Here is a 20,297-nt window from a genome sequence, read left to right as displayed (position 1 = left end):
TGATTATAATAATAATATTGTAAATAAAATCACAATCCCATAATTGATTATCATCAGTAGAGAATATGAATGATCGAATGTTGCTTTTCTGTTGGAGATGTTGGCTGTTGCTGATGGTGGTAATTTAACAAACTTTATTCGCTCAGGGTCTATTTCCATGTGACCATGAAGCATATTCTTGTCTGAATTAATCGGTTCTGCTAGAAGATATAAAAAGTCAGGAGGCTTTTTGTTAACCTTAACACTCCATACAAAGAGGCTTTGGTTGGGTGTTGAGGAGATAGAGAGGCAAAAGAGAAAGAAAGTCTCAAGTGGCTGGTAATCCCACCGAATGTTACAACAGGCCATGAAGGAAGATCAAGGGAACGGTACTTGGAGCCAAGATCCAGAGGCCTTTATCGCTTTTGCTTCCAATCTCGTTTTGTTAGACTGCCAGACAGCTCTTGAATCTGTCTTCCGTTCCTTCTGATCTTCCAATGACCTTGGATATGAAAATTCAACCAGATATCGAGGCAAAAGGATTTTTTCATGACTGGTAACTGAAACCAAAGATAAAGAGAAAAAGAAAACACAAGACATTATTCAAGAGTTTTAGCAAGGTATTTATGTCTCAAGTCACTTATACATTTTATAAAATAGATTTTATTCAAACCTTTTATGCTTTGGTAATTATTCTTTTTTTCTCATAAAAAGTTCAATTTTTGATATCAAAAAGCTTTTATAATTTCCTCACAAATCTTTTCCATTATTAAAATACTTAAAAAAAAATATAGTCTGTAAGAAATGGAACTAGAAGGTAGTTAGGAATATAAGCTGTCAATCACAAAGAATATCTGAAAAAAAGTCGATGAAGAGAAAGAAGAATCGAAGACATAAAAATAAGTTGATGGAGAGATTGGAGACAAAGATTTCTCCAATATGGATGATCCTTTGTCTCCATTTTTCGATTAATAAATTCAAGTGTTAGTAACTGATAAGACTCTTCATCTTGGGCAATTGATGATGGATCGAAAAAAGCCCCAATTGGCTTTGTATGTATAGTCCAATCAGATAGCTTTACACTCGATCAATCATCCTGTCCTGCTAAAGCACAAAGTGTGAAAGCTTCCGCTAAGAAATAGTGTGTAAAAACTTATAGTTGAAGCTAGAGGTCAAACCAACATCCGGTTCTAATGTACTTCCGGCTGATGAAAAGATAGAAGCCATCAAATCTCCTGGGCACTAACGCGCGCATTGGTGTCAGCATCAACCCCTTAAAGTCTCGGATTGACTTTTGTTGCCACTGGTGGCCGTACACTGGTCTTCCGGTGGGATATGCGAGGATTCTCATGTGAGCCAACCATTCTGCTGTGAAACTTGTCCCTTGAGCTCGATTAAGACGTTCCTTTCCATCGGTATAAGACAAGATCTTGGGTTTCTTTTTAGTTTAGCGATAACTGAAACGACGACAGTAAAGATAAAAGTCTTCTGAGACCGGACACCGACAGATTCTAAAGAAACTCCTCGTAGTCCAGTGATGGTGAAAATTGTCATGTTTCTCTTTACTCCAAAAAAAAAGTACACAGCAAAATGATAACTCAAATGACCTACATTTTTCTTCTTCCCTTTTGAAGTTAATCAAATTCAATAAAAGTTCCAATCATTTATTGTACTTTACAGCAATATAGAATAATACATTTTTTCATTCTTTTTCATGAAATATTGATAAACACTAACAGAGAATATACCGTTTTGAATTTTTTGATAAAGTATAAAATTTTTTCTTTCTTTTTTATCGATCCACTTTCATATCTCTCATCCCTTCTTTCCTTTCTCTTCTCAATATTCTTTCGTATCTGATATTCTACATTCCCAACTATTTCAGTGTCATTTCCCTTTTTTCCAGATGTCCTCCTCACCACTTCGAACAAAGATGGCCGCGCCCTTTTGAACTTATTGTTCGGAGCCGATTATCTCACCCGTTCCTTCAAAAATCTTCTAAACCTCGAGGGCGTCTACAACCTCTTCAACTTCTTCTTTTTCAACATCATCGCTCTTTTTCATCCTCTTCAGATAAGGAAGAATTGTATTCAACATTCAGCGATTTTGCAAAACGTCCAATAAGATTTATCATACAATCTTGCTTTGAGCTTTCTCTCTAAAAGTTCCTATTGGAATATCACTAATTTTAGCCTAAACAATAAGATGTCATCCAAAGAAAATTCCAGGCTATTTTTTTTCTTATCTCATTTTCTTTGAAAAAGATTATTACAACTACAACCGTAAACGCATTCGTTCCAAGAATATAAACCACCAAGTTTCGATAATAAATCTTTTGCATTAGATGTGCTAATTCATGACTCTAAAAACAATAGGTTGAATTATTTCCCAAGTGTTCTTTGTTCGTGTATGAATAAAATATGATGACATATGTTTTAAAACACTTGAATTAAACTTAAAGGCGTGTTCTTTGATGGTTGAAAAAATGATTAAGAGGGATGAGATGGGCCACATTTCCAAGCTTCATTTTTGTATGCAAGGCATTCAAGAATAAGATATTCGATTGGACTCAGGGGTCGGTGGAAAATTCAGTTTCACATAGTCCTGGCGCCTACGGCGATAGAAATTCAAATATAAAATCTCTCTCAACGAGGTTGCCACTTTCCATTCTCCCTTACCACTCTTGTTACACTACCTAGAACGTGAGTTACCTACACTTAAATGCCTTTTCGATTCCTTTCAATAAAAATTCATTATGGTCTTTCAATACTTATTCTTATTACTTTTCAAGAAATAACATTGTCATTATTTACATTATCAGTAGGAGTGTGGGTAATTTTTTTAATTTATTCTCCCAAAACTCATTAGTATGAATTTATTTTTTACTTTCAATTTAATTTGAGAGTTGGTGAGGAAGGAAAAAAAAAATTGTCGATACAGAGATAGTAGAATTATTATTATAACACGAGCATTTAATAAAACCTCTAAGTAGTTAAAGTTACAATGATAACTTTAATTTAATTATTAAACTTTCTCATTTAATTCTGACTTTATTACCTACTTTTAACTTATAGTTTCAATTTAACGTAGTTAACTTAAAAATGAGAATTTTACATATTAAACTTGACTAATTTTATTTTATGAATTTATAAATGTTTACTGAGACACTTTTAATAATTATACCATTTAAAAATTAAATATACAAACTCTTAGTTAATTAAACTTTTTATTAAAAAAAAAAAGAAACAATGGAAAATTGATTTTTTTATTTTATTGTTAAATTAGATAAACTTTTCATCTTTTTGAAGTAATAAATAAAAAGTCATCACTTGTGTAGAAACTTTTTTCATGTCAACAGTTTATCTAAAAATAATAAAAAGTTTAAATTCTAGAGTAAATAAATAACAAAAATTCTTCAAATAAAGTTTCTTTAAAAAAAGAAATAACAGCAAAAATTGATAAGAAATTGTCACGATTCAGTGATGCAGAAAATAGATGAAATGTTGGAGAGAAAAAATACAATATTAAAACAATATTTCCAGTGTCTAACAGAAAGTCTTTCTTTATAAGCTCGAGTTCTTCAGAAGCAGTAACAATTTTAGTGGTCAAACATTCCAAACGTGTCCGAACAACTTCAGTGCTTTTTCCAACGTCGCTTCCAGAGAGACTAACACTAACCAACTGTTCGTTCTACTTGCAAGTGGATGAGGAAGACAGTTGAAGACTGGACCGAAAGTTGTACAAACGTAAAGCTTGCAGTAACAACCTCAGGCAGTAATATAGTGGAATATGGTACAAATACCTAACTCTGTTCAGTCATGCTTACCATGTCCCTTGCACCACCACCACCAACACTATTACTCTCTTTTGCTCTTATTTCAAGGCCTCAAGTCTTCGTGACCGATAAAAAGCTTCGATTCCCACGAGCCCTAGAGGCTTCGTTCCTACGATGAAAACCTTTTTGGCACCTACAAACCACCGACAGAATTAGGACACTCCAGAGATTTTCATGAAGCTTTTTACTGTATGTGGACTTTTCATACTGTGGCTTTTACTTTTTTTTCCTTTCTTTTGTGCCCGCTGGTTTTGTGCCAGATGTGAGTAGAGCACTTTTATTCTAATGTTGGGAAGTTCCCCAAATAACGAAAAGCTTCCTTTTTAAATAGTGACACTATTATTATCACTATTATTACCTTTCATTTCAAGGAAAAAAAAAAATTTCAGTCAAAAGGAAAATTTTGCATTAAAAGATAATGTTTAAATTAAATAGCAGAAATATAAAAAAAGAATATTGATATTTTTTCATTTAATACTCGTGAAAAATTATTCATTAAATAAATAATAACTGAATAATTGTGAATTTATATAGTATATTATGACGAATAATTTTTTATTTTGATGAATTTTTTATCTCAATTTTACAATTTATTCGTTAGGGAAATAATAAAAATGAATTTGCAATCTAAAAACTCATACATAAAAAATTTTTTTCCATATTTTTTTTTCTTTTATTTATCTTTTATTATTATTTTTCATATATACATTTGACCAATTAATTTTGCACTTGTCAAAGTAACCGCTGACGCAAAATGTTTTCCTTCCAGTGATATATAATTTTTCAAGCTCTACACGTAGCGTGGAAAAAAAAAAGCCTAGAATCGTTTTCCCCATTCGAGTGAACACGTCAACCCCTCTCTGCTCCACTCACTCATGTATTTTTTTTTAGTCCGAGTGTTATTTTCATTACTCTCTTTCCGATGTGACTCCCGGGTGATTCCCACGGGCTTCATGGTGCTCGTCGATACGCTGAATACTAGCGCAAAATCGCACCGGGGAATTCGTCCACTTGGATCCGACACGCTACTATAGTTGTTCTTCTTTTTTTTTTTTATTTCGCCAAACAATTACATCGAATTCACCTCGATCCTCTCTCATTCTCTCACTAGAAAGCGTCGACTGTACAGAAGAGCTTTTTTGTCAGACACAAAGAAGACCTTTGTCATCCTTCATCTCATCGGCACCAGAGGTTGGATTTGTCTTTGCAGTTGGTTCAATCTCATCCATATTGTTGAGAGTTTCAATTCATCAATTTGACGCATTATTGATCTTACCTTTGTACCAAATTTGTAATAATTGATTTAAATAATTTCAACAGCAATTTCTTAACTAAATTACATCATTTCAATTGAATCAAATAACTTCTTTTTAATCTTCGAAATAAATACAACTACATTTTGACAAGTTTTATTTTGAAATAAACAATATTTTACTAATCATAAAAGTTTTTTTATTATCACAAGTAGATTTATTTCTCATTAATGTTTTTACACAAATTTTATTTCCTATTTGTTGGAAAGGGTAGCTAAATAGAAAACAAATGTTAACACAGCTATGATAAGGTTAATAATTCCAGTGAACTCATTTTGAATAATCATAAAGTTTCAAATCAAATAGAGTAAAATCAAGCTTTACCATCAACACATAATAGTAACTTTTTGTTGTTATTTCTTCAATTAAAATAACAAACTGTAAAATGTAAATTATGTTTGAAATTGAATTACATAACGATGGAACTTTGCGTAATATTAAGATCAATTTGTATTTTATCAAGATAAGTGAGAAATAAATAATATTTTTCGATATTCAAAATTTTCTAATTAATAAATTAATAAAATAATAATACATATTTTAATAATTTAATTATAAATCAATCCCAAACGAGCTTCTAAACATTTTTAGGTAATTTTACTGTTTAAAGGACTTTAAATTCCTTTTTTTAGTCCTAGCTTTCCAAGCGATAGACAAAGATGATCTGAGTTATATGAACGAAATTTATTGAATAACAATTATTGAAATATTATAATAATAATTTTAAACGTTACCAACAGATCAATTGATTGATCTTCAGTTGATGATCCAGTTAGCGCAATGTTTCACTTTTACTCGCTAATTAATTTAAATATTTATTAAAAATAAGTTGACGGTTAAAAAACTTTATAAAAAAATTACACAAAATGTTTTTGAGATTTATTTACATTGAAATCTTTTCAATGAAAAAAATTTAAAATATTGAAAACATGAGGACAAATGTGACCATTTTATTTCCAAAGGCAATAACTTAGACAGAAAAAAAAATTTCCAAAGGGAAAAGTATGAACTTTGAGATTCGTTGATGGATACTAAAGTGAAAAAGATTGGTAAAAGTATTTTCCAACTCTTGAAGCACACAGTTTCGATTTATCGTATTTATCGCAGCAATATTGGACATGAAAGTTACGATATCGTCTGTTGCAATATAGATGAAACTCGAGACTATTTAGGAAAATATAGTGATCGACATTTTCCGGAGGTTTTCCGATCGTGAAAAAGAGCAAGTTGGCATCAGTGCTTTATAGACAGTCGAGTTAACGCTAAATTGCACCAACTCCAGTTGGACAAGAACATCGATCCGGTTGGCATAGTACCAGAGAACTCCAGGACATGTGACGGACGACTCTCATCTTGAAAAACCACGAGAAGAGTAACTCCTTTTACGACAAGCTCGTTGCCAATGGGTTACGATCTTGGACCACGTTGGAGTCTATATAGAAGACACTATTTTACCACCCACAAACACATGGATTTCGTACGTAATGTGTCTTTGAAGACTCACATGTCCTCTGTGACCTCTTCAGTCGCATAGAAAATGACCTCAGTTTTATGTCTGTCTTATGACCTACTTGAAAAACCTTCAAGTGCCAGCTTTTAAATCATTTTATCCTATCCATGTGTCCTATTTGCGAAATTATTTAAATATACTCCTTTTATCACTTTCTCTCTCTCTCTTTAGACTATTTTATTTTATTCATTCATAAGCATCTTTTATTAACACAAAATATCATTAATAGCAAAACCATTTCAGTCAATGTTCAGTTCATGATACTTAAAAGAACTTATAAATATTTTTACCAAACCAAATTTTTAAACGCATTCACTGATGATAGATAATTAAATGTTCACTTAAGACATTTCAAACGAACGTTTAAGAAATAAAATTTCTAAAGCGAGTGCTGAAAAAAAAACATTTCAACTGCTATTGATAATTAAAAAAAAATTTAGTGGTTGAAGAGCAATTCAGTTAACAATTATTTCAATGAGATGCTTGAAATGAATTTAAAAAATAATAATAATAATAATAATAGTAAAATTATTTTTTAATTAAATTTCGGTATAGAACAATTAATTAATTTCTGCTTAATAACGCTTTAAAAAATGTCTGAATAATAAAATCCATAAAATAAAAGTGAAGGAATTCTTCAACTAAACCACGAAAAAGAGCAGACAGGGAGAGAGAGACAGAGATGTTAGTTGATTGCTGTTTGGAACTGAAGAAAAAGGGAAACCACGACTAGAAGTTGGACCGTTAGTCCTGTACTACAGTGAAATTCGTTGAGGCAACGAAATTATTTTAATTGCAGACTGTAGAGTCCAGTGATCCCTCGAGGGCTGACCCGCACCATTCCAAGAATTTCTTTATTTTTCAGTCTCTCAAATCTACTCAACAGAAAAGCTGTACAATTTCTGAAAAGACGAAAAGCTAACTAAAGACTTGGTCGTCAACTATCAAGAGAGTTTGCTCATATTGTTGCCAACTTATTGAAACTAAACTGTCTTTGTTATCTTTAATACAATTGAAAAACTTTAATTAAACATTCAGATATTATTTTACTAATTTCAGATGTTGAAAATTATTTTTAAATTTCTCAGTTTTATTTTAAATGATAAAAAAGACTGCTCTGAATTTTCCAGAGAAATAATCCTCCTTCTTTTAGCGAAATAAAATTAAATTTCAAGAAGGGGTTTAACATGAGATTACTTAAAATATAAATGATAATTTTTAATTTCATAATTTGAAAAGTTTTAGAGAATTATGAATAATAAAACATCCCGTATAAAAAAATTTGCATTACTTGCAAAAACAATCTATATGATGAAATGAATAAAATAATGATATATTAGTGTAAGTTGGTTTTTTGCTAATAACTTGGGATCTATTAGGCCTATGTAGAAAATAAGCATGTCAATAGATTCGTGAGAGTAATAGCTTTTGATTGCTTTAGTCAAAATCATAATTGGAGCATAATTTATGCTGAAAATTAGAGCAATATCCGGTTTTACCCCATTTTAGGGGTGAAGAAATAAATTTTTCGAATGTTTGACCGGATTCCGCATTTCTACGTATTGAGACGAAGAGAATGAGTGGTCAAACATGAAAATCGGACAACTTTGATTTTTCGACCCCAAAAAATGGCAAGTGGTACCCCTTTCCATTTTTTTCAGCCAAAAAATAAAAGTACTCCGATTTTGATGATTGAGGGCTCATTCTCTTCGTCTTGATGCGTAGAAATGCAGAATCGGGGCACCGGTCAAGAAAATTCACTTTAACACCCTTAAAAACGGGTTACACTAAATACAACTTACGAATTATCATCCCCTTGACTTTGAACCCCTATAACTCATGAACGGATAGTCTAATAATTGATTTTGAGGACGTTTCAGAAACTTGAAAATCTAAGCTAAATATGCATATTCATAAAAGATGTTTAAAAAATTTTCTTCACCCTCAAAATTGCTAAAATATAAAAGAATATCACATTTTTTTGGGAGTTGGCCAACTCTTTTGGCCATTTTGAGGGTGAAGTAAATTTTTTTGACATTTTTCATGGATATGTATCTCTAGCTAAGATTCTGAAGTTCCATATACCTCTTTAAAATCATCATATGATTATTTTTTCACAAGTTATAAAGGTTCAAAGTCATAGAGTAGAGTATTTTTTGACCTTCACTCGACTTTGGACCTCTATAACTCTCATACAAGTCATCTAATAATGATTTTAAAGAGGTATATGGAAACTTCAGAATCTTAGCTAGAGATACATATCCATGAAAAATGTCAAAAAAATTTACTTCACCCTCAAAATGGCCAAAAGAGTTGGCCAACTCCCAAAAAAATGTGATATTCTTTTATATTTTAGCAATTTTGAGGGTGAAGAAAATTTTTTAAACATCTTTTATGAATATGCATATTTAGCTTAGATTTTCAAGTTTCTGAAACGTCCTCAAAATCAATTATTAGACTATCCGTTCATGAGTTATAGGGGTTCAAAGTCAAGGGGATGATAATTCGTAAGTTGTATTTAGTGTAACCCGTTTTTAAGGGTGTTAAAGTGAATTTTCTTGACCGGTGCCCCGATTCCGCATTTCTACGTATCAAGACGAAGAGAATGAGCCCTCAATCATCAAAATCGGAGTACTTTTATTTTTTGGCTGAAAAAAATGGAAAGGGGTAAAAATCAAAGTTGTCCGATTTTCATGTTTGACCACTCATTCTCTTCGTCTCAATACGTAGAAATGCGGAATCCGGTCAAACATTCGAAAAATTTATTTCTTCACCCCTAAAATGGGGTAAAACCGGATATTGCTCTAATTTTCAGCATAAATTATGCTCCAATTATGATTTTGACTAAAGCAATCGAAAGCTCTTACTCTCACGAATCTATTGATATGCTTATTTTCTACATAGGCCTAATAGATCCCAAGTTATTAGCAAAAAACCAACTTACACTAATATATCTTTATTTTATCAACTTTCTTATTTATATTGATTTTGCAAGTAGAAACCGTATGAAGTATGTTCGGAGTAGAGAGGAGAAATTTTTTCCATACAGCATACTATTATATTATATTGTATTATATTTTGGAATATTTCAAAATGTTATGTAGCCTAGAATTAATTGACAAAAATCCACATACAATATATATTTGAAACTTGATTGTCGTATTTCTGTCTTTGGATGACAAATTCGTTTTTGTTTCATTTTGGCTTCCGCTATTTCATCAGTACGTATAGTTGGAGGCCTTTGTCATTGAGAGGAAGCGTCAATGGTGTTGCTCGAATTGAAACTTTTAAAGAAAATAATACAGGGACTGAATTGAACCGATTGGTGAATGGTGTAGCAGATTGAGCAAGCAGTAAAAAGCTAGGGGAATTGTAGAAAACATCTATACAGATATATATGTTAACAGTTACATATATATGTTGATGCTAAATAAATGAAAAACGCCATGTTCGATTTATTCCATTTCATAAAAACTACCAGTTCAAATCTTTTATAAAGGTTGTTGATATAACTCAATATCTACCATTATGGCTGAAGTGATGCGATGGAAATAATTAATGGTGACAGTTTATATTCAATGTTACTAGATTGAAAACTCACAAATTTCCCTGATAATCCGATTGTTTCGAATAATAAAAGAATTCGCGATGGTTTTTTTGTATATTTAAAATATTCAATAAAGCTTTGTTTTTATATACAAAACGATACCGAATAATTTCATGCCTAAAATGGTGTAATTTTAGATTGTTTTAGTAAATCATTTTACTTTCATTTCACTTCACTTAAATAATCACTTCATGCAATAGTGTACTTTTATTGAAACTGAGCTGATAAACATTTTTTTTTTGTTTTATCATGTTTCTAATTTTTTTTAAAAATCTTCTTCAAAAGAATTGTTTTAAAAGCTTTTGATAGACAAAAAAAAACTCTATAAAAAATTATAGAATTTTTTAGAAAGCTTTCAAAGGTTTAACAACCTCAATACTGGACGAGTTCGTTTTTGCTGTTAGATTTTTGCCTCAAATAATATTTTAAAAGTCTAAAAATAATTTTGTACATTTAATCGCACTAAAAATTGATTACTTAGTTTCATGTGGAACATTTTGTTTTTTAAAAAATGATTCATTCTAACATATTTTTTTACTGTAGGAACCTTGCAAGAATTGATGATAATATTCTAATAAAATAATTCGTGTCTTCTATTTTTATGCTCCAAAATTTCGAACAATTTGAAAACTTTTTATAATACCGGAAGAAGGATTTTGAGTATTAATTCCAAAATAATCTAGACTTTATTCTTTTTTTTTGTTTAATAGAATAATATAATTTGGTTAATCATATTTCGGGTATTAAATGAATTCATCATTTGGGCTATTTTATTCCATGAATGTGAATAGTGACAATTTTATAAAGATTAAAACTCAATATACAGAATAGTATTATTAAATAGAAACAAAAGCAATCAAGGAACACTTATGGTCCACTTATTGTAACATGATTGTCTCATTGATTTCACACTCACGAGTTCTGCACACCCTTTCCCCTTTGCTCTTTCCGGTACAAAGCCCGGTCTTGAGTAAACATACGCACGTGACATCCTGGCTGACTATGCCTGTTTTGCTTTAATGCTTGTTAACGTTAACGTTCGAATTCTCTCAAACAAGTGACTACAGATGAAATTTGCTCTTTGTCTAATCGCCTTTAGATTCATACACAAAGAAGAAAAGCTTCTTTATCAGATCAAAGCTAGATTTCAAGCTTGTACTTCCGGAGACCAGATTTCCCTCATCGACCATGATAGTCCAAAGGCGCCAGTCCTTTTGATGCAACTCAAAGAACTGTGAGATATTTTTCTGCCGCAAGCGTTTACAGAGCTTTTGGAAATTCATCCGCATGAAGGTCGTCAAAGGTCGGCATCGATAGTTTACAAAAAGTTTTAAAGCTTTTAGAACAAATGGGCTTCTATGTCTCGTCATTTTCTACTGTATTCAATTATTATTTAAGGGAAATATTTAATTAAAATTCATAAAAATAATTAGGCGCAATTGAAAACATTTTTTGCTACGACTGTAACTCTTCTTGAATGATTTCTCCTTTTTCCTATTGTTCTCAGTACCGTTTCTCTTTAAGTGTTACACACTTTTTTTTATCTCTTACGGTTCGTCTATCAGCACACAAACACATGAGAGCCATTGGATCGCATCTCTAAACACGGGGAATCACCAGAGACTATTGATTCCCGTGCTCACTGACACGCGTGGGGATTGACAAAGGACGTGCCTTGAACGCGTGTCGCTTTGTTCCACTTTAACCCTCGAACGCGCCCAAAGTACATTCAACCTGACGTTCTCGACAGTCCAAATACCTCATCGAATTTCCTAACCGCAGAAACCGACATTCAACACAAATTCAGCACGTATGCTTGTTTACTAAATTAAAAGACCGAAAAATAAAAGCCAAAAATACCATAAATCTGTCAAATACATTTTCCACGATACTTTTTAAATGACTTTTTGATTTAATTTCAATCTTTCCACTATTTAAAATACTTCACTCTGCTATGGATATCAGAATGAATTTTAGTTCTCTACTTGTTACATTCAAAATCACTTTGAGGTGATTTAATTGATGAATATAATTGAATTAAATTTAAAAAATAGTATTGAACCATGTCGATAGATCAAAATATGTTGGCTACTCTGAAGTCAGCAGTTTTAATTCGAGACAATGAATAATGACGCTCGGGTTTCCTCATAAAGAGCAATTTTGCCTCAAGTACTGGTTATTCTACATGAGAAATTCAATTATTTTAGAATATTGTGTGCTCCATGCGGAAAAAGTATGTTTAGAAACTTCAGCAATCAATTTTACCACCATATGACGTTATAACAAAGAAACATGAAACACGTTATGGTTTTGTGCAAGCTATTTACCATGTATACCAAACAAAAAGAACAATAGAAATAAAAGTTATTACTGAAATTTGCATGATAATGTTGATGTTTTTTTTTATTTTGTGTTCATTTCACAAAATGATACCATCATCTTTGCCAATAGAGCAACAATTTTTGTGCTATTCATGCTTCTACGTCAAATAATAAATGTCTGGCATATATGTATTTATGTTTATCTCTAATTAATGATTGATTGATGGTGATGGAAAAAATGAAGGTAAATAGCTGGTTAATTAAAACATTATACCTATAAGAGGCGTAACCGGAAACTGGTCGTTCGCGTGCCTCACATCTTATTTTCTATATTTCAGTTCTTCTTCTCTTCATCATACTCCACCCATCTTTTTTTTACTGACATAAAACGAATTATCATTCCCTCTGTGACTTATTAATGCCTTGATCGCGTGACCATTTTGTTTTCTGCTGTTTTAATTTAATTGAAATTCAATTTCATTCTCAACAATGAAAGCTAATTTGTGTGACAGGTGTGGTTTCACTATTTACATGGTCTTGATGTATTCATTTTTTGTCCAAGATTTTTACACTTTTAAATATTTAAATAATCTCCAACAAAAAAGTCATATATCAAACTTATCATCAAAATAATTTTTTTTTATCCTCATGTACCAATTAATTCTTTAATAAGATAATAATTGGAGTCAATTAGTCCTAGTAATTATAAATATTTTACTCTAGCAGAAAAGCTAATGGTGAAAAAAATATTATTAATCATGAGGGAACAAATAAATTGATTGATTTATGTGAAAGTTGTAAATTCTAGGCCATCTTCTTGATTTGAATCTCTGTAGTTTTGAGTACAAATAGACACAGTAGCAAAAGCTGAGACCAGTATACTGAGGTTAAAGGTCAACTCAAACCAATTTCAGCAATGCTGAGCATTTAAATTGAGTCTGACGTAACCTCCTACTGCTCACGGCATCCCATTCGCATTCCACAACATGCTTCCTTTTTTTAAAAAGCTTTTTCTTGCTACATAACTTCATTATTTATTTTTTTTTTTTTTTCATTTTAGACTTTGTACAATTTTCTAAGCGACATGTCCCTTTTTTGAGAGCCATCATCATCCTGACCATACTAAAGACGTGTTAAAACGAATGTTCCATAACAAATAAGATTAAAATCCCACTGTTGGTATTACTTAAGCTCAGACATTTATTTTCTGTTTTTAGATAATACAGCCTGTAGAAACGTCACGAATAAGAGCTAAAGAAGAAGAAGAAGAACGTAGAGAAAGAGAATTCAACATTGCACAAAGAGTCAAGCCAGTGGTACAACGATCCCGGGGTCATGCTCCGGTCACTGACATCCGCCTTGGCCACCACACTCTCTTCTTCATGGACAAGCAACCAACTTTGCCCTCAGCCAGCCATACTCTCAACTACTATGCCCTCTTCTTACAGACTATGTGTCTTGGTTTTCTTCTTGAGATGCGTGACCATTCTTACATCTTCATAATTCATTACTATTCGCTACAGTATAGATAATTACTATTGACCTAAACCACAAGACCACTCACTTCAACATTAAAACTGAATTGAATGTTCCACTAAAATATTTACCGCCTTTGCTGATGATTGATAAGCACAATTTTTTCTCGGTCCTGGAGAGTTTAGAATATTTTGGTATAAATTTTACTTAGAAGAACTAGAACTTATCAGAATTTAAAAACAGAATATTCTAATGTTAAGTTTATCATTTAAATAGACAGGAATCTTTTTGATGACAAGTTTATTAGATGATTTTTTATTTTATTAGATTTAATTATTTTCAATAATTTTATTATGAATAATAAAAATAAATAATAAGTAATAATTAATTATTTAAAGTAGATTATTGAAGATTTATTTATAAGATAAAATTGATAGAGAGTTTTTAATCATTGAATTTTAAAAAATTTATAAGTTTATCTAAATTAAATTAAAAAACTCTTCAAGAAATAATTTTAAAAAATATTGATAAAAGTTGCCAATTACAAGTTTTTTTTAACATAAAAAGCGATGACTAGATATTTTTGAAGACTTGAATAATAGAATAGTTTCCAATGAAAAAATTAAGATCACTTAGACCGTAAATTATAACCTGAGATGAAGAAAAACGAGTAGGAGGAGTGAAAGAAATGGTAAAAAGTAATGCAAGCAAGGAATTACCTTGAGAAGATCCGCCTTTCAGGATTTTCCCACCATTTGTCTCTCTGTCCTCTCTTGAGGAGGGAAATAATCAGTTCGCATAACGACTTGTCGTGGAATCGAGAGCAAAAGCCAACTTGGCTAGAATCTCAAGTTGACGATGATGGTAATGATAATTATGATGGTGATGATAATGATGATTATGATTGTCATCATCATCACCACTCTAATACGTATTACAATGTGATTCAACATGAAAATGCATGTTCTTCATTAGTAAAAGTGACTCTAATTGAATTTATTCCGCTAATTTTGATCAACAATATGCTTAAAAAAATTTAACAATCAGATTAATTATTTGAAAAACTGCTTTATTCCATCAACAGGATAAAAAATTCCTTTTTGTGTTGATAACTATTGAAATTTGTCTTTTATTCGTCACTTTTATCTACTAAAATAATAATTGTGCGGGTATATCTTTAATATTTTTTTTTCTATTGGAAAAAAAAAAAATGCTGCATCGAACGCCAATGAAAAAATTTTCGAGCTGGGAAAAATAATGGAAAAAGAATAATTGAATTGAGTTCGGATCACTGAATTTTTAACAACGCCAATTTAAAGGTTTTCAAAAGTCTCTTTGATGTCAATGATTTAGTTTGTGTTTTTTATGCTCTATTATCGATTTCTTTTTTAATGATAAGTCTTTTAAGTAATGTCTTTATAAGAAATCGTTTTTACGATACAATAAGTTCAGAGCTGTTTTCAATAAGGATTCTTTTAACTAAGAAGATTTATATAATAATCAAGTAATCACTTTATGATAAGTAAAAATTGATTTTATACTCTTTTAAAGATTAACTCTTCTAGAATTTCTTTAAAGAGCTAACTAATTAACGTTTAAATTAAATTTCAATTGATTGAAAGATGAATCCAAATTAAATGTAAAACAACTTTTAAAAAAAAATTAATTGAAGTAATTAAGAATAAAATAGAATAATTGATTCTGTAATAACTTGACATAATTAAAATAATTAATCATTTCTCTGAATTTCAGAATTTTGGTAGATGCTCAACAATAACTTATCAACATGACACAAACTAGTACTTCAGACGTGCCTGACTCGTTGCTCTTGCCCTGGATTTAATTATGGGTGAGCAAAGTTTCAGGTGTGTTCGCGGTACTTGACTGCATCTGTTAAAACTAACGAAAGCATTAAAAGCTACAAATAAAAATGAAAAAGGTTTACAAAGGTAGAGAAAAGCATTAAAGTTGACGATGAGCCAATTGAAGACGATCAATGATAAATGTCTTGGTGAGGTTTTATAAAGTGGGATGTAAGAAGTGACTATTGAAGGAAGCAAAGAAGAATAAAAAAAGTTTAAGTAAGAAAAGAAGAAGATGAAGCCAAAAAAAAACAAAAACGTTCCCAATATCATCGAGTCTTCGTTTCTCTACAATTCCACTAATGGACACCGATTCGCTCGAGCAGCATAAGACAATTGGCTCTTTTATTGACTTTAAACCTTCTCTTTCTTGCTATCTACTCACCTGGAGCATTTATTTGCTTGATTCCCACTATTCATTTATTCCAACCGAATGAACGATTCTATCGACAATCAAAAATCTCATTCTATTTATTAACTAGACTCCAGCAGAATTTATCAATTTTCGTAAATTCATTCAGACAACCAAGTCTTCATTACTAAACCAAAAAGAAAGAACTTGATGAAATTGAAAAGTTTATATTTACTAACTCTTCTTTCAGTTGATATGCAGGATTTTCAAGTCCTCAGCCGTACTCTTACGCCTGAAATTTGCTTTTTACCTGGCCAAAGTGCACCCTCAAATGAGGAATAACTTTAAATATGAAAAAGGTGAGCAAAGTTTCAGGTGTGTGAGTGTGTTGGGGTGTCTTCTGAGTATCCTTCAAGAGATCTTGAAAAAAATAAAACCATTATCTATGTATTTTATAATTATATGTAATTTAAAAAAATTTTTCAACATAATAAGAAATAAATAAAATTTTTATACTAATAAATGTATTAATATCTTTCAGGGTTTTTTTTTTGGTTGAGATTCAAGCGGATAATGAAATTCTAGATGCAAAAACAATATGACAGGGATGAAAAAAATGATTGTGTCTACTTGATTCAACGTGTAACTAGGTGTATCTAATACTTTACGTAACTTACCGTGTCATATGAGAAGTTGCGGCTCTCTTGTTACACGATATTCATAAATGGGTCACCGTAACAGTGATACCTTGCTCACCCACAACTCCTACATGACCTTAAACCGCGCCTGCGTCAACCGCGAGAATTTTATCCTTTTTTTTTATTTTTATGTATTATATTATATACCACTAGTTTTTTTTTGTTTTATTATTTCCGTCTTATTATTTCTCCTTCATCAATTACTAGTTTATAACTTACTCAATTTAACTTCTTCCCACATAATAATCATGACGTAATGATTTTAAAAAATATACATTAATGAGTCGAATATGTTTTTTTTTATTCCTTTTAAATATTCATTACTTTCAAACTGTTGAGCAAAAAGGAATGATTATTTTTCTCTTTACCTTGGATAATGAGATCAATTGATTTTTCATGTATTTCTTGGAGTGTATGAAAAATGATTGAATAATTTTTAGAAAAAATTTTATGTTCATTTGTGATGTGTTTTTGTTGGGTTAAAATTAAATAAAACTTGATAGAAACAATAAACATTGAAAGAAATGAATAAAAAAGAAAAATAAATATTGAAGATCTTTAAAGATGCCTAACTGTAATTTATTTTTTATTGTTAGTATGCAGTGAATACTTCTTGACTTGCACGATTGTCCACTACTTTCTCAATGTTTCCCTGAGGCTTTTAAGACAGTTTAAAATTCACCCCTTACTTTTTATCAACTCCGCGCATCTTTCATCACATTTGCATTTTTACAAGCAATCGTGAGGGTGTAGCACGAGTGACTTTAAGTTTTACATTGAGACCAGTGAGTTTCTATCTTAGTTGGCCTTGGGGGATTCCCATTACTAGGATTGGCCAGTTTGCAATATGATCATTTTAAATAGAACCTACGTCATTTCTACTTTTATTGATCTGCTGTGACTTAATTTTAAAAAAAAAAATCTATTTTTCATTTATCATAATTACCAAGCATGCAACTCAAGAATGTAAACCTAACACTTTACTTAGATAATTGTTTCTTTTTTTTTCTTTAAATAACTATTTTTAATCTGATATATAATCATGTGAAAATATGTGAAGTAATTATAACTTGTCTACGCCACTAGATAGTGCAATTATTTACTTAGAATTTCTCTTTTTTAATTTAAAAAAAAATAGTTCACATAATGAGTGTCAATTAAAGAATAAACTATTCTTTTTATTTAATTAAAAAAAAAAAATAATATTACATATGAAACATTTTCTCAATAATTCTTGTAATTATCACAAACTAGGCGCAACAAAATAGTCTTAAGGTAATTCCTACAATTCATCATCATTACAATGTCATTGTATTCTGATTGTTAAATTTTCAATTGAATTGAGAAACTCTACAAAAAAAAACCTAGTTTTAAAAGACAAAGGAATTGAAACATCAAAAATAATAATCTATTTGAAAAATATCTAGATATCTATGTAAAAAACTATTATTAAGAAATAACTCATGTTACCGTGAATGTAAGAATATATCTTATTTTACAATAAATAAGCGTATCTATACCCTCAAACGTATTATCTGGATGTTTCAGTATATTTTATTTAGTGTAACAATAACTTACCCGTGCTTTATTGTTATGTTAAATTGCATTGCAATAACATCGGAATAATAAAGAGGTATAAGACAGTGACATATCCTCAAAAAAGAAGAAAAATAGCGAGGTTAAAGGGGTTAGTTCGAGGAATAGTAAAGAGGGAATGAGGGGTGCGAAATAATAGTCTACGTATTTCAGAGTGTATGGAAGCTTTAGGTAGAGAATAGACTAAAAAATCACTAGCTTAAAGCATAATAGAATATATAAATGTAAAATCAGTATATTAATTAACAAAGAAATAATTATGATAAAATAAAAATTAAATTACTATATAAAAATCACCTTCATAGTGAATAAAAGTGCATATTGATGAGCAGAAAAAAAATAAAATTTTTAATTTAAATGTAAATTCCGATCACTAATTGCACCAATTGAATAATTAGTTTATTGAAATTATAATTAATAAATATTGTACCAATAGTACGTAAAATGATTATCTAGAAATTAAAAACAGTTATTGATCAATAAAATAACATTTTTATAAAATACGATCATTTATACAAAAAGAATGAATATTAAATAAGAAACAAAAATGTTAGAAACTGTAATTTTTTAAATAAAAATTTGTTAATAAGATTTTAAAGCGTTTTGGAGTTTAATATTTTTAAATATTATAGTAGAGTATAATTTGATACAAATAATCGAATAGAGAGTTCAATTGTCAAAGAATTAAAGTATAAATAATTATGCATTATAATACTTTTTATATTTGTACATAAATAAATATAAAAAAATCTACCTTACAGGTTTAATTTTGATAATTACATATTTTTTAAATTTAGAATCACTTATTATTATTATTATTGTTAGTGATAAATTCATTTATTCGAATTTTAATTAAGCAATTAAGTTATTTTATAATTATTTCTAACATTACTACAATTCCTTGAAGTATTTCAGATACAGTACATTATAAATTTTTGAGCCTGTTTAATTAATTATAAATAGTATTATTATAAAATATTTCTTATCTCCGTCTAGAAATATAGTTTTCATTTTTTTCAGCTTTGCTTCACTTCTGTTTATAAGTATGTATATAAATCTTACTGTTACTTCTTATTACAACTAGTATTATTAATAATGATATTAATACATTATTTAATTTAAAAACTTTTTGTTTAGTGAAAAACTTTTTGCTTCTAATTATCATTATTAGACCATTAAAATTGAATCTTAGACCATTAAAAATTGACAATTATCATGACTGTCAAATCAACTACTTATTACAAAATTATCGATTGTTTTTAATTAATATACCTTGGTAAAAATAACTAAGAAATTACTTTATAAAAATAATTGGCAAATGTTCACGTAAAAAAATTGATCAAAAAATGTATAGTCTACAGACTGGAGGATATAATTATTAAAAAATGTTCTAAAAAATTCACTTACGCTATTATGAATATAATTATTGGGTTTCGCGTAAAAGAAAATTCCGTTCCCCAAACATTTCCCGAATGTTCCCCAGTGAGGAAGTTCCCCTCGTACGAATTTGAGGAGCGAATTTTTTTTTAATTTTTTTTCTCTGTTCCAAACATACTTCACACGGTTTCTACTTGCAAAAACAATCTATATGATGAAATGAATAAAATAATGATATATTAGTGTAAGTTGGTTTTTTGCTAATAACTCGGGATCTATTAGGCCTATGTAGAAAATAAGCATATCAATAGATTCGTGAGAGTAAGAGCTTTCGATTGCTTTAGTCAAAATCATAATTGGAGCATAATTTA

General features: G+C 30.0%; 1 long non-coding RNA gene across 1 annotated transcript in view; it reads left to right on the top strand.

Annotated features, from left to right (window-relative positions):
• LOC118071997 (uncharacterized) overlaps nucleotides 1-14,205 on the top strand; it is a 46,282-nt gene extending 32,077 nt beyond the window's left edge. Inside the window, exon 4 of the long non-coding RNA XR_004690964.1 lies at nucleotides 13,783-14,205. This is a non-coding gene — a long non-coding RNA (uncharacterized lncRNA). The remainder of the gene's footprint in view (nucleotides 1-13,782) is intronic.
• The last annotated feature ends 6,092 nt before the right edge of the window (nucleotides 14,206-20,297 follow it).

Source organism: Chelonus insularis, unplaced genomic scaffold, assembly GCF_013357705.1.
Source record: "Chelonus insularis isolate UGA/USDA-ARS -01 unplaced genomic scaffold, ASM1335770v1 contig_88_pilon, whole genome shotgun sequence".
NCBI lineage: Eukaryota > Metazoa > Arthropoda > Insecta > Hymenoptera > Braconidae > Chelonus > Chelonus insularis.
This window is presented reverse-complemented; position numbering and strand designations above follow the sequence as displayed.